The sequence below is a fragment of the Lineus longissimus genome, chromosome 8, assembly GCF_910592395.1.
Source record: "Lineus longissimus chromosome 8, tnLinLong1.2, whole genome shotgun sequence".
Classification (NCBI taxonomy): Eukaryota; Metazoa; Nemertea; class Pilidiophora; order Heteronemertea; family Lineidae; genus Lineus; species Lineus longissimus.
The window spans coordinates 12284961-12296363 of record NC_088315.1 but is presented as its reverse complement, the minus strand read 5'-3'; the positions used below and the strand labels follow the sequence as shown (position 1 = coordinate 12296363).

General features: G+C 41.7%; 1 protein-coding gene across 1 annotated transcript in view; it reads left to right on the top strand.

Annotated features, from left to right (window-relative positions):
- The first annotated feature begins 1175 nt into the window (after positions 1-1175).
- Positions 1176-11403, top strand: part of LOC135492342 (cyclic nucleotide-gated cation channel alpha-3-like) — a 112593-nt gene continuing 102365 nt past the window's right edge. Inside the window, exon 1 of the mRNA XM_064778753.1 lies at positions 1176-1194. The gene's annotated coding sequence lies outside the window, so the exon portion shown is untranslated. The remainder of the gene's footprint in view (positions 1195-11403) is intronic.

The window sequence follows — 11403 nt, the reverse complement described above, 5'->3', positions numbered from 1 at the left end:
CCTTTTTTCAGCTCAAGGTTCATGATGAAGTGTCTTGTTGTTGCAGTCATCATTACATTGGTTGTCCAAAGCCTAGCTTCTGGTAAGTAGACCCTGAATGTAACCATTTAAAGGACCACCGCAGAAAGATGGACATGTACGTATACCTTAATTAAAAGAAGTCCATTAATATTTAATGGCACTTTTATTTGATGGCATATTTTCGTTGTACCTGGGTTGGCCATGATAATTTCAGGATTTGGGAGACTTGACCATTTTGGTGTGACCTTTAAACCAATTTTGATCCGTGAATCGATTTTTAGGCCGTGACTGATTCATTTGACCCATGATTCAACATTATTTAGGCTCTTGAACTAAAACTTCATCATTTTACCCCATATATACAGAATAAATTCAAAATTCATGAAAATACGGTTCATGATAAAGAAAACTTATCCATACTGTCGAGTGAAACCGTATATTCAAAAATCAAATCAAATCACTAGTGTGTAACCGTACGTTTCTCTGGCGCTCATTGACCGCTAGTGACTCGTTAATTATTCTGAAACCAGCTGGCACCGCCTGGTACCGCCTCATTTTTCCGCCGGCTGGAGGGTGCCATGGGTTATCCTAACCCCCAAAGGTTTTTACAACCTCATTCTTCCGCCGGCTGGAGTTTGCCATGGGTCATCCAAATCCCCAGCGGTTTGTACCACCTTATATATACTTCCGCCGGCTGGACTGTGCCATGTGTCATCCATCCCCCCTGGCGTTTTGTTCCACCTCATACATCTGCCGGCTGGAGTGTGCCATGGGTCATCCTAACCCCAAGCGTTTTGTTTCACGTGACCGCCGGATGGCTCATCTGCATGCCCATAAAAGGCACTTTTTTCTAACGTATTACTTCTTGCTGGGAAAGCATCGGATTAACATTGCACGGGTTTTACACGATCGAAAGTACCGAAGGTCCCAAAAAGAATGAATCATTTTACATGTTATTGCTCTTTATGGCCTGCATGGGGTAACGGAAGTAAGTTAAGCCGAAATAGTGCTGTACCCCAGGTGGATGACATAGTATTAATAATATTTTTACACTTTGTGAATCTAGTTTGCTTTCAACGCTTATGATATTGATCCCATGCATGAATTAGAAACTGTAATTTTTTTTTCAGAAATGGAAAGCGACTTTCAAATGCAGGCGCTCAAGAAAAGAGGGTGAGTAAAATTTATAAACTTTTTGCGTTTGCATATTTTTGAGCTATTACGCACCGGAATGGACTTTAAAGCTGATTTACTAAGTGAAACCTTGCTTGTAAATAATTACCGGCGTATCACTGAAATCCTTTATAATAAAACAGAAATTCATATCTGCGTAACTGCTGGTGTGATACGTGACCTGATGCTCTGGAGAGCTAATAGGGACTGTTCCTTTGTAAATAGAAATGAACTGTTCAAGACTATCAAATGTCTTTGTACTTCTTATTGTATATTCACATTAAGTGGATACTCGGATAAGGGAACATGTATACCGCTAGAAGTTGTATATGCATTGCACGTTGCACCTCTTTTATGTGCCATTTGCGCGCACTCTTTTTTATGTAAGCTTTAAAGGGACACTATAGGTAGCAGCTAGGCAGGCAAGGTAAAGTTACACAAAGTCGCCAAGAGAGACCTCTCGCATCTCAAATTACGTCAAACTATTCACGCTTGTCTTAGTTATTATGTAGTGGTGAACCATGACATTTTGCCCTTACTGAGCTAATTAGTCACCCGATGATGGCCAGTATGATAATAATAATAATAATAATAATAATAATAATAATAATAATAATAATAATAATAACAATACTAATAATAATAATACTAATAATAATAATAATAATAATAATAGGTATTGGATCAGGATAGTACGGGGAAGATAGAGCCAATTTAGTTGGTTCGTACTATTCATCATTTCCGGTATTATATAGGTGAGTTAGTATGTTAGAAAATGGAAAAGTGCTGAATCAGAAAGGTTCTGATGGAGGCATGGCAAGAAGTCATTATGGAAAGTGTGCAAGTGAAGAAGGTTTCACACTGTCGAGGTCCTGAAGATGTTAATATTATTGTTAAGGGAGTTTGGAGAATGGGGTCACGGCCGGTTATAGACCGGCTGCCCAAAGCGGCATTTTTCTGAAAAGATAAAAAGATAAAATATATACATATCATAGAATAATATTAATTTATTCTAATGTAAAATCGACATTTTCTAAGCACTGTACATGTGCAGGAAGGAAAATTTATAAAATTATTAAAAGCAGTGACAAATTCAAATTAGTAGAACATTTGATAAAACAATAGATGGCATCAGATTGAGTATTTAAAAAAGGTGTGTTTTTAATTTTTTCTTAAAAAGTTCAGTTGATGTGAGACAGCGCATATCTACATGCAAATCGTTCCAAAGTCTTGGGCCCAGAACGGAAATTGATCGGTCGCCATATGCCCCCTTGGAGCGTGGAATAGCTACAGCAGCCAGGGATCGTCAGAAGAGCGTAGGGAACGACCTGGTTTGTTGACCTTGAAAATGTCCCGTAAATATGATGAGCTGTTTTCTTTGTGCAGCGAGTTATAAATGAGAATAAGTGCCTTATAATGTATGCGCTGTCTCACAGGGAACCAGTGCAGTTGCTGCAGGATTGGAGTAATGTGCTCACTTTTTCTAGTTTTGGTGAGCAAACTTGCAGCAGAGTTTTGGGCCTTCTGTAGGCGAGAAACCTCACAATCGGGCAGACATAACAACAGACTATTTTGAAAGTCAAGCCGGGACGTGACCAATGCATTCAAAACTTGTATCTTTGAAAGTCTGTGGATATGGAAGTATAGTGATTTGACTGTGTTAGACACTTGCTTAGACATTGACATACAGAGGTCGAACTCGGCCCCAAGATTTCGCACCTGGGTGGAAGGAAGGTTGAATAGTGGACGAGCCGATTTGAATGCTTGGGCGTGGCTGCAGTTTAGACATCTTGTGCTTTGAGGCGGCTATCATGAATTCTGTCTTTTCATCATTTCTCTTAAGATGATTCGGAGCCAACCACTCCCTAACTTCCTTTGTGCACACTTCAGCTGCATTTATTGCATCACTTAGACCCTTGGGCGTTCCATCAAAAAACTTATAGAGTTGCACATCGTCTGCAAAGCCGTGGCGTAACATGTGACGGCTGATGATTTCACCCAGTGGTTGAATGTAAATGGAGAATAAGAGGGGGCCCAGCACCGAGCCCTGTGGGACGCCACACTTAAGAACACTTGCCTGAGATCTACTCCCATCGATAATAACGGTTTGCTTTCGAAAGGACAGTGTTACCCCTCTGCTCCTGCCTAGTCCTACTTTAAGAGTGTACATAATAAAAATAAATACATTTATCTTTCCATCAACGTTTCAGGTGGAAATCGGTCTGGATTGCCTGTTCAATCGACTGATGAATGCCTCCCAGGCCATGTTTGTGCACAGAGTCTTAAAAACTGCGCGGATTCAATAGACAGCAGGTGTTGCCTTTTTGCATAGGATGCCCTGGCACAAAGATAGCATATGGAAAGTATCGGAGTCACATTTAAGTTCGCATTCTTCGAAATGTTTGATTAAATTGGCAAACTTCTTATATTGATACTTTACAATAAATAGACTCTTGGAACATTCTTCTATTTATTTCTTCACTGCAGTACAAAGTAAATTTTATGTTATTCAATGTTGTAGTGCATATTATACAGGTTATCTTTGTCTATAACGTCTTTGGGTGACATTGCAATGAGGCCCCATGGGGTGTTCATTAGGAACGATAAAAAACGTACATTTTCATCATTAAATCGGCTTGATTTCGTCAGCTTCTTCTTTCTACAATGGCGTTGTTGCAGTCGCCGAATTCCGGCTGGGCCGTGAGGTGGCCGAAGACAAACTATCTTTTCTCCCCAACATTCCCCTCCTCTTGGTCCTATTGCTTAAAGGGATTTGGCCAACACATCACAATGTCCAAACTAATACTGATCACACTAAAAAAAACTGAATATGAATATGATAGGATGTCCCACCCTTGTGAACACAACACAAATGTCTCAACTTCAGAATTTTCCTTCTTTCTGAAGTGTATAATACTGTCAATTACTAAATTATCTCAAACTATATTCAACATGGCATGAGCAAGACTAGATTATAAGATATTTCTCAGCCAAATAGAAGTTCACTAGAAAACACTGTCAAAATTTGACAACTTCTGTTGAAGAAATAATAATAAATATGAAACCCAATAAAACATAAGATTTCACTCAACATCCGTGAATTAAATTATCTTCACAGAATTTGCTCCGCTTCCCCTTGAATTGAATATTTTGATATTTTTACAAGATGTGTGTTTGACTATGTATAACACGTATATTTTCGTATACTCAGCAAGGACTGAGTAAATTATCCAGATAATTACTTTTTAAGATTTTTTATTTTGTTTTCACCCTTAACAATTTTATGAAAATGTACCCAAATGAATGACCTCATGGTGTCCTGCTCGAGAAAGTTTCCAATATCCAAATCACCTCATTTTTCCACACATTATCCTGAAGGGAATCGTTTCTAATTGAATCTCCAATCACTGAATTCCGAATTTAGAAATACAGGCAACTCAACCAAGCAAGGACTGTCAAAATTACTGTATCTCATCGAATAGAGATAAATGCGAGATTATAGAGGTTTCTACCAATCAAAGTTTCTCAGCCCTTATTGAGTTTAAGTTCACTGTATGTCTCTACACTTGCACTTCACAATTGATCCTCCAAATTAGTATTTCGACTGATCGTCCTTGTAATCGACACTTCCTCGTGATAAGTACTCGATAATACGTTACGTCTCTGGTTTTAAACGATCACCATCTCAAGAATTCCTCGTGCTCGACTCGAAGACATCGACGTCTCGTTATCACACCTGGGCTAATCTTCCGGTGGACATTCGAGTGTACAAAGACGATTCACTGGTCGCAGGAATTCACCATCAGCCGTCTTCACTTGGGCCGCCCTCACCAACTGATCTTCACCAGGGAACACCTTCAGCACGCGACCAAGCTTCCATTGCCCTCGAGGCAATTTCTCATTGACCATGATTACAACGTCTCCAACTTGTAGGTTCTTTGATGGACTCTTTGATGGACTTTGATGGACCCATTTTCTTCTGTTGTGCAACAGTGGTAACAATTCCTGTTGCCATTGTCCCCAGAAGTGACGCAGGAGTTCTTGTACACGGCGCCACCTACGTCTAGGGTTGATTCGTTCTTCTTCATCGACTGAGGGTGGAGCTAGTTGACCCCCTAACATCCCATGTAGGAAGTGGTTGGGAGTTAAAGGTAAGGAATCATTGAAGTCAGCGCTAGGTGGCGTATGTGGTCTGGAATTGATAAGACCTTCAGCCTCAACGACGAAGGTGTGCAGTTCCTCATCAGTCAGGTATGCATCTCCAACGATGGTCTTCAAGGCCCGCTTTGCCGCCTTCACCATTATTTCGAAAATTCCGCCAAAGTTTGGTGCCGCCGGTGGGTTGAAATTCCATTTTATACCAGTATTCTGATCCAACCAGGCCCACTGTCTTCTTCTTCACTTGCTCCCAATCAATGCTTTCGGCTAGCTGTCTTAGCTCATTCTCACCTGCTACAAAGTTACTTCCATTATCAGTAACAACTTCCACCAGAACCGATCTTCTACTAGTCATTCTTGAAAAGGCCATAAGAAGGCCATCCGTATCCATGGAGTATACTAGTTCTAGATGTACCGCTCGGACTTGAAGGCAAGTAAAGACGGCTATATACCGCTTTGTTCTGGTAATACCTCGACCATGCTTCGTCAGAAAGGGTCCTGCAAAATCCATTCCTGTCTTGGCGAATGCTCTCAGAGGGGGGTTTAGTCTAAAACTTGGCCCAAGGGCGCCATTTTCTGGTTCATGGCTTCGTATTGCGTATCTTGCATCTCAAACAGCTGTTTTCCACCTCCCGTACTGCTTCTCTTCCTCGAATCACCCAGTACTTTAGTCTCAGCTTTACGACGGTGGCATCTCTCCCCACTGGGTTTCCTACATCTCGTTGAGCGTCCTGGATGACTGAATGCTTTCTCGGCAAAATAATGGGATATTTCTCTCCGTCTGTTAGGTACTTGACTTTTTCAAGGCGTGATCTCACGCGGAGCAAATCTGATTCTTCGTCGACAGTAGGGTTCAGTGGTAGGAGGTGACTCTTCCGACTCGTCTCCATCATTCATGCCAAGATGTCGGCTAATCCTTATAGTATCTAGCAGTGGTAGTTCCTTTATCCATGACGACCATTCCATGAGTAGGTCTTCCACTAGCGAACTATGCCAATCACCATTTCTGACCCATGTTCGCTGGAAGATGATCCAAGCTCTAATCCTTTTGGGATCCACTAGACCTAGGGGGTCGAACATAGAAGCAATACACTTCAAAACACCCCTCCTCGTGGCAGGATAAGCTTCTTCCACTGATCTTGGCTTCACGCAAATCCATCTTCCTCAGCAATCCATAAAATGCCCAATGTCTTCTGAGTAGGGAGCGTCTCCTTCCCATTTATTTCCATGGTAGCTGCTCGATCTTCCTTTGGGATATCTTCTACAAGTGCTGGGTCATTGGAAAGTATTTTCCTCAGTTCCATGCCTCCTTCTCCAAACATCTCGGTCAACTGACCCACCGTTTCCCACCGTTTCCTTCGCTGTCTTAGTGGTGCAGCGACTATCCAAGGTATCGTCGACATACATGGCATTGTCCACTGTGTCCTTTGCTTCGGGGTATTTTTCTGCGTGTCTTCAGGCGTGTTCTTTTATCACTCGATTAGCTTTGAACGGTGATGAAGCGTCGCCAAATATGGTCCTCTAATACTCAAATACTTCTCCACCCCAGACAATCCTGTAGTATTTCCTGTCTTGTTCAGCAAGTCCAGTCTGCAAGAACATTTCTGAGATCTCGCCAACGACTGCTATTGGGTAGCGCCTGAACCTCAGAAGGACATCCACTAGTTTGTTGATTAACTTGGGACCAGGTAATATATTGTCGTTAAGACTAGTTCCTTCAAACTTTGCTGCACAATCTAAGACCATGCGTACCTTGGTCGTTGATCGGTTATCGTCTCTCACTGGAAAAATGGGAATCAGGAATCCATCTTTTGGTTCTTGGTCAACAGGTCCCAACGGTAAAAGGTAACCCTTGCTAACTTGGCTTTAATTGGATAACCGCCCCGCACTTGGCGTAAAACTCAGCATCTCGCCTCTCCAGGTTAGTTTCCATTTTCTCCTGTCGGCGCACCACAGCATTCCTATTGTTGGGTAGTCGTGGCTCATTGTGTCTCCAAGGGGTCTCCACTTGATTTGACGACTTTCTCGTCCGCCATTAGTTCATCAGGAGTAAACGTTGCTCCAAGCTTGGATCCATTTTGAGTTTGACCCATTCCAATTGCATCCAGCTCCCATATTGTCTTCACCATAGTCTTTAACTCGGTTGTTTCATCCACCATGTGACTAGCGTATGTAAAATTGGTTTGGTTCTCCTCCCCTTGTGCGTCTTCAGTAACTGGCCCTATGCAGGTCCATCCCAGGGAGGTTAAACGTGCCAACGGCTTTCCTTCCGGCTCATCTTCGTCTGTGATTTCCCTTAGTGATCTGTGGAAATGGGCATGCCGATTGCCGATCAAGATACCTGTCCTCTTCTTGCGGGTTTGTGTCGGAAAGGGTACTTCAGCCAAGTGCTCCCAATTTTCCGCCTTTTTACTCCAATCTACAACGGGTGCATTGCCGACCAATGTGGGGTGTGTCCAAATGCTTGGGATTTCAAATTTCTCCGGTTGTTCTACTCCCTGGATAGTGAGACCTTCAACTTCCATGGTATTATATTCCTCAGCCTTATCTCCAAATACCATCTCTTCGACCGTTTGAGCACCGGCAGGTTCAACTCATAAGCTAAGTCCTCATACAAGTAACTCTCCGACGACCCATCGTCTAACATGGCGTAGGTTTGTACCAACTTGTTGTTGTGTCTCAACAGCACTGGGATGGTTCTCAGGGAAACATGGCCAACAGCATTGACTTGGACTTGGTCTGCTTTTCCCTTATCATCACAATCCTTGACTTGGGGAGATTTTTTAGGTTGAGTCTGTTGAGTACCATTAGACCCAGGAGGATTCTTTTTCTTCAGTGGGAAGTTTCCTGCCTTTCGTTTGTTGGACGTGTCATGACCTTTTCCCGCGAACGGTTTGTTGTTGACTTCTTTACTCAGCAAGGGGTGGTGTGGACTGTTATTATCTCACTTTTTTCCACAATCCACTGCCATATGTCCTGGTTCCAGACATAGCCTGCATAGTCCCTTTTTCTTGACTATGAACCATCTACCACCAAGTGACATTCCTTTGAACTGATTGCAATTCGGGACTCCGTGATTCTGGTTACAAACTAGGCAACTGACATCTCCTGGTGAGGCAAATGTTCTGGTTGATTTTTGCCAAGGCTTCTTCTCTTTGTCATAGCTGTAGTTGCTCTTCTTCTCAGAAAACCTGTGTGTCGTCTCAATCCCAGATACTGTTTTACCATCATTTTCATCTCGACAAGGTTGTCTAGCCAATCCCTCATGGATTCTGTCTCTGCCACATGTAATATTGCAGTAGTTCTTTCTCCGGGATCTTGCGTATAGGTCATCCCATCCCCAGTTCACTTTGACGTTCTACTGACTCCATAAAGCTGATTGAAGTGTTCAAACAGTTCAGCAGTGCCTTCAATTTCTGGGTTTTTCCTTTGTCGTCATCATTGATCTTCTGGAATGGGAGAGATTCTCTAGGAGCCGTTGACCCTCACGTTTCTCTGTGCCATACTGTGGGTTTAGAAGTTCATCTGGCACCTTTGGTCTACCATCAGTAACGCCCTCGGTCTCCGTTGACTGGTCACCCTTGGTCTCCGGCAACTGATCACCCTCCGTCTCCGTTGACTGGTCACCCTTGGTCTTCGGCCAGGTCCCTTCGCCCCGTAGGCCTACATCAGCTGCAGCAGGTGAACTTCCTTCGACTTCAACATCCCTTGGCATTGGGCTTTGTGGCTGTGATGGGTCTACATCCTCCTCACCATTACCACCATTAGTCTTCCCTCCACCAATACGTGCCTCCATCATATTATTTCGTCTGTCGCAGGCCTAGCAAATCACTTATATGTACGTACAGCGGGACTGCAACTGGTTTCGTTTGGTTCTATATTCGCTGTACATGCACATGCATTGATACACGTACACCTCGTGCGTTCATGGAATGTTCGAGTTTTTACCGTAACTTCAATCAACAATTGTTCGTTTCTAATTGTTTCTAAAGCTCTTTTTTCCGTTTTTCGTAGATCTTTAATCCTTTTACACTTCTGCTACCACAATGTTCATTAGGAACGATAAAAAACGTATATTTTCATCATTAAATCGGCTATTATTGTGTCAGCTTCTTCTTTCTATAATGGCGTTGTTGCAGTCGCCGAATTCTGACTGGGCCGTGAGGTGGCCGAAGACAAACTAACTTTTCTCCCCAACATGTGGTATATAACGATTATGTGTAGGCCTGACTATGTCGTGTCACGTGGTTATGAAACCCAACGATATTGGTCAAATGTTCTTACGCCAGACTGTCACGGTCTGTGGACGGGGAAAATTATTAATTTATTTAGTTACAAATGTTTTGAAGATTATTGCTCGGGGGCGGTGCAAAAACGACTCTTGGCGGGCAAGACTAGGCCTAGAGGGCGGAGTTTACTACAAAATTTTCTTAGGTATTCACACCCACTCCTAGTGATACACCTTTTGTGGGCCTAATTAAATGTATGGTACATGTACATCTTCAGTTGTACAAGAAGGTATAGAAGACCTTATAGGCAAGGATTACCTGTATATTTCCGAGTTAACAGTTTTAAACATAACTTCCCCAAAATGTTTTTGGTGGCACACGAATGTGTGGAAGTTTGGGGATATGATGCTATAGAACGAGGCAAACTCTTTGGTTACCATCAGAGAACTAACTTTATTTGCTGTAATACTAATCTTGCCAAACCTTGGCTTCTGAAGAAAGCATGAGTCACTTCCTGTTTCTTGGTGTGGGAAGGCCTTTAAGATAAACAGAACCCGAGTGACCATCCCTAGATTGGTGAAATGTACCAGAAACGGATGTCTTCTGTACCAGTCGCCAGGACCTAGCGTGGGCTGAATTGACGTTTGATGTACTTTAGTATATTCGGGATGACAATTCTCGACAGAATGTAGTAGTTATTGATACTGGTATTAGTTTTTTTTAAAGACGCACCAGCAGAAATGAATTAAAGCAAATAATTATGAATTCATAATTCATCAATTACTCAAATGATCGCAATTTGAAAATGCATGTCACACATATATACCATGCAGAAAAATATTTCTGGTGATCGAGTGCAAAACATTTGGGATACATTTTTGATGTAAGGAAATGATGTCGATTTTCGGCTGATGGCATATTATTAAGGACTTTTTTACAGTCTGTTCATGATACCTGGACGATATCTTTTCGTGAACACTACCCTTTATACTCTCTATTAGTCCAGCACAATACCACACAATATATAGGAAGAGGTTTCGTTTTCCAGATGGCAGCACATGCCTGAAATCAGCAATCACCATGCGGTAACCTGGAAATTCACCATTGCTCCGGAATCAGTTACAAGAAAATTGCTGCATTTGGTATGCAACATAATTGAACCCAGAAATCACAATATCATAAAGTTCAGCAAAAATTAATCAGCCGTTGCACAGTTCATTAAGAAGTATCGAAAAATAAAAGTTCACAAAGCGCAATTGGACTGTTCTTCCACAGTTCATCACGGCGAGTTACCTTTTTTTAACCGAATTTCTTCTAATTACATCTTCTAATCATATTATGATTATAAATTAAGCTTACTTATACACAAAAAACTCGTTAATGCAATTATAGTAATCATGAAGTTAATAACCGTACTTAAAGGCCATGACTCCTCCTTTTATGATTGCATGACATGTACAAATCCTCAAAGACTGGACTTAAAGCTCCGCATTAAATCAAGTTTGATCAAAATTGAAGCATCCAGTCCAGAGATATAGCAAATTAACTGTTTTGTTAACATATTATGTAGGCTGATGTTGAATTTCTTACTATAAATAGTATAAATGTGTCTGTAATATCTTACCTAATTATAAGGTATATCGAAGCTTTGAATTAGAAATACATTATGATAGTTGAAGTGTTGTATAAATTGATGCATTTCATGCAATTTTCTGTAAAAAGAAATCGAATTTGAAAAATTAACTAAGTTCTATACATTTGCCTAAATTGTCTATAAAACCAAAATTGGACCATATTTGTGGGGGGGGGGGGGGGGGGGGGG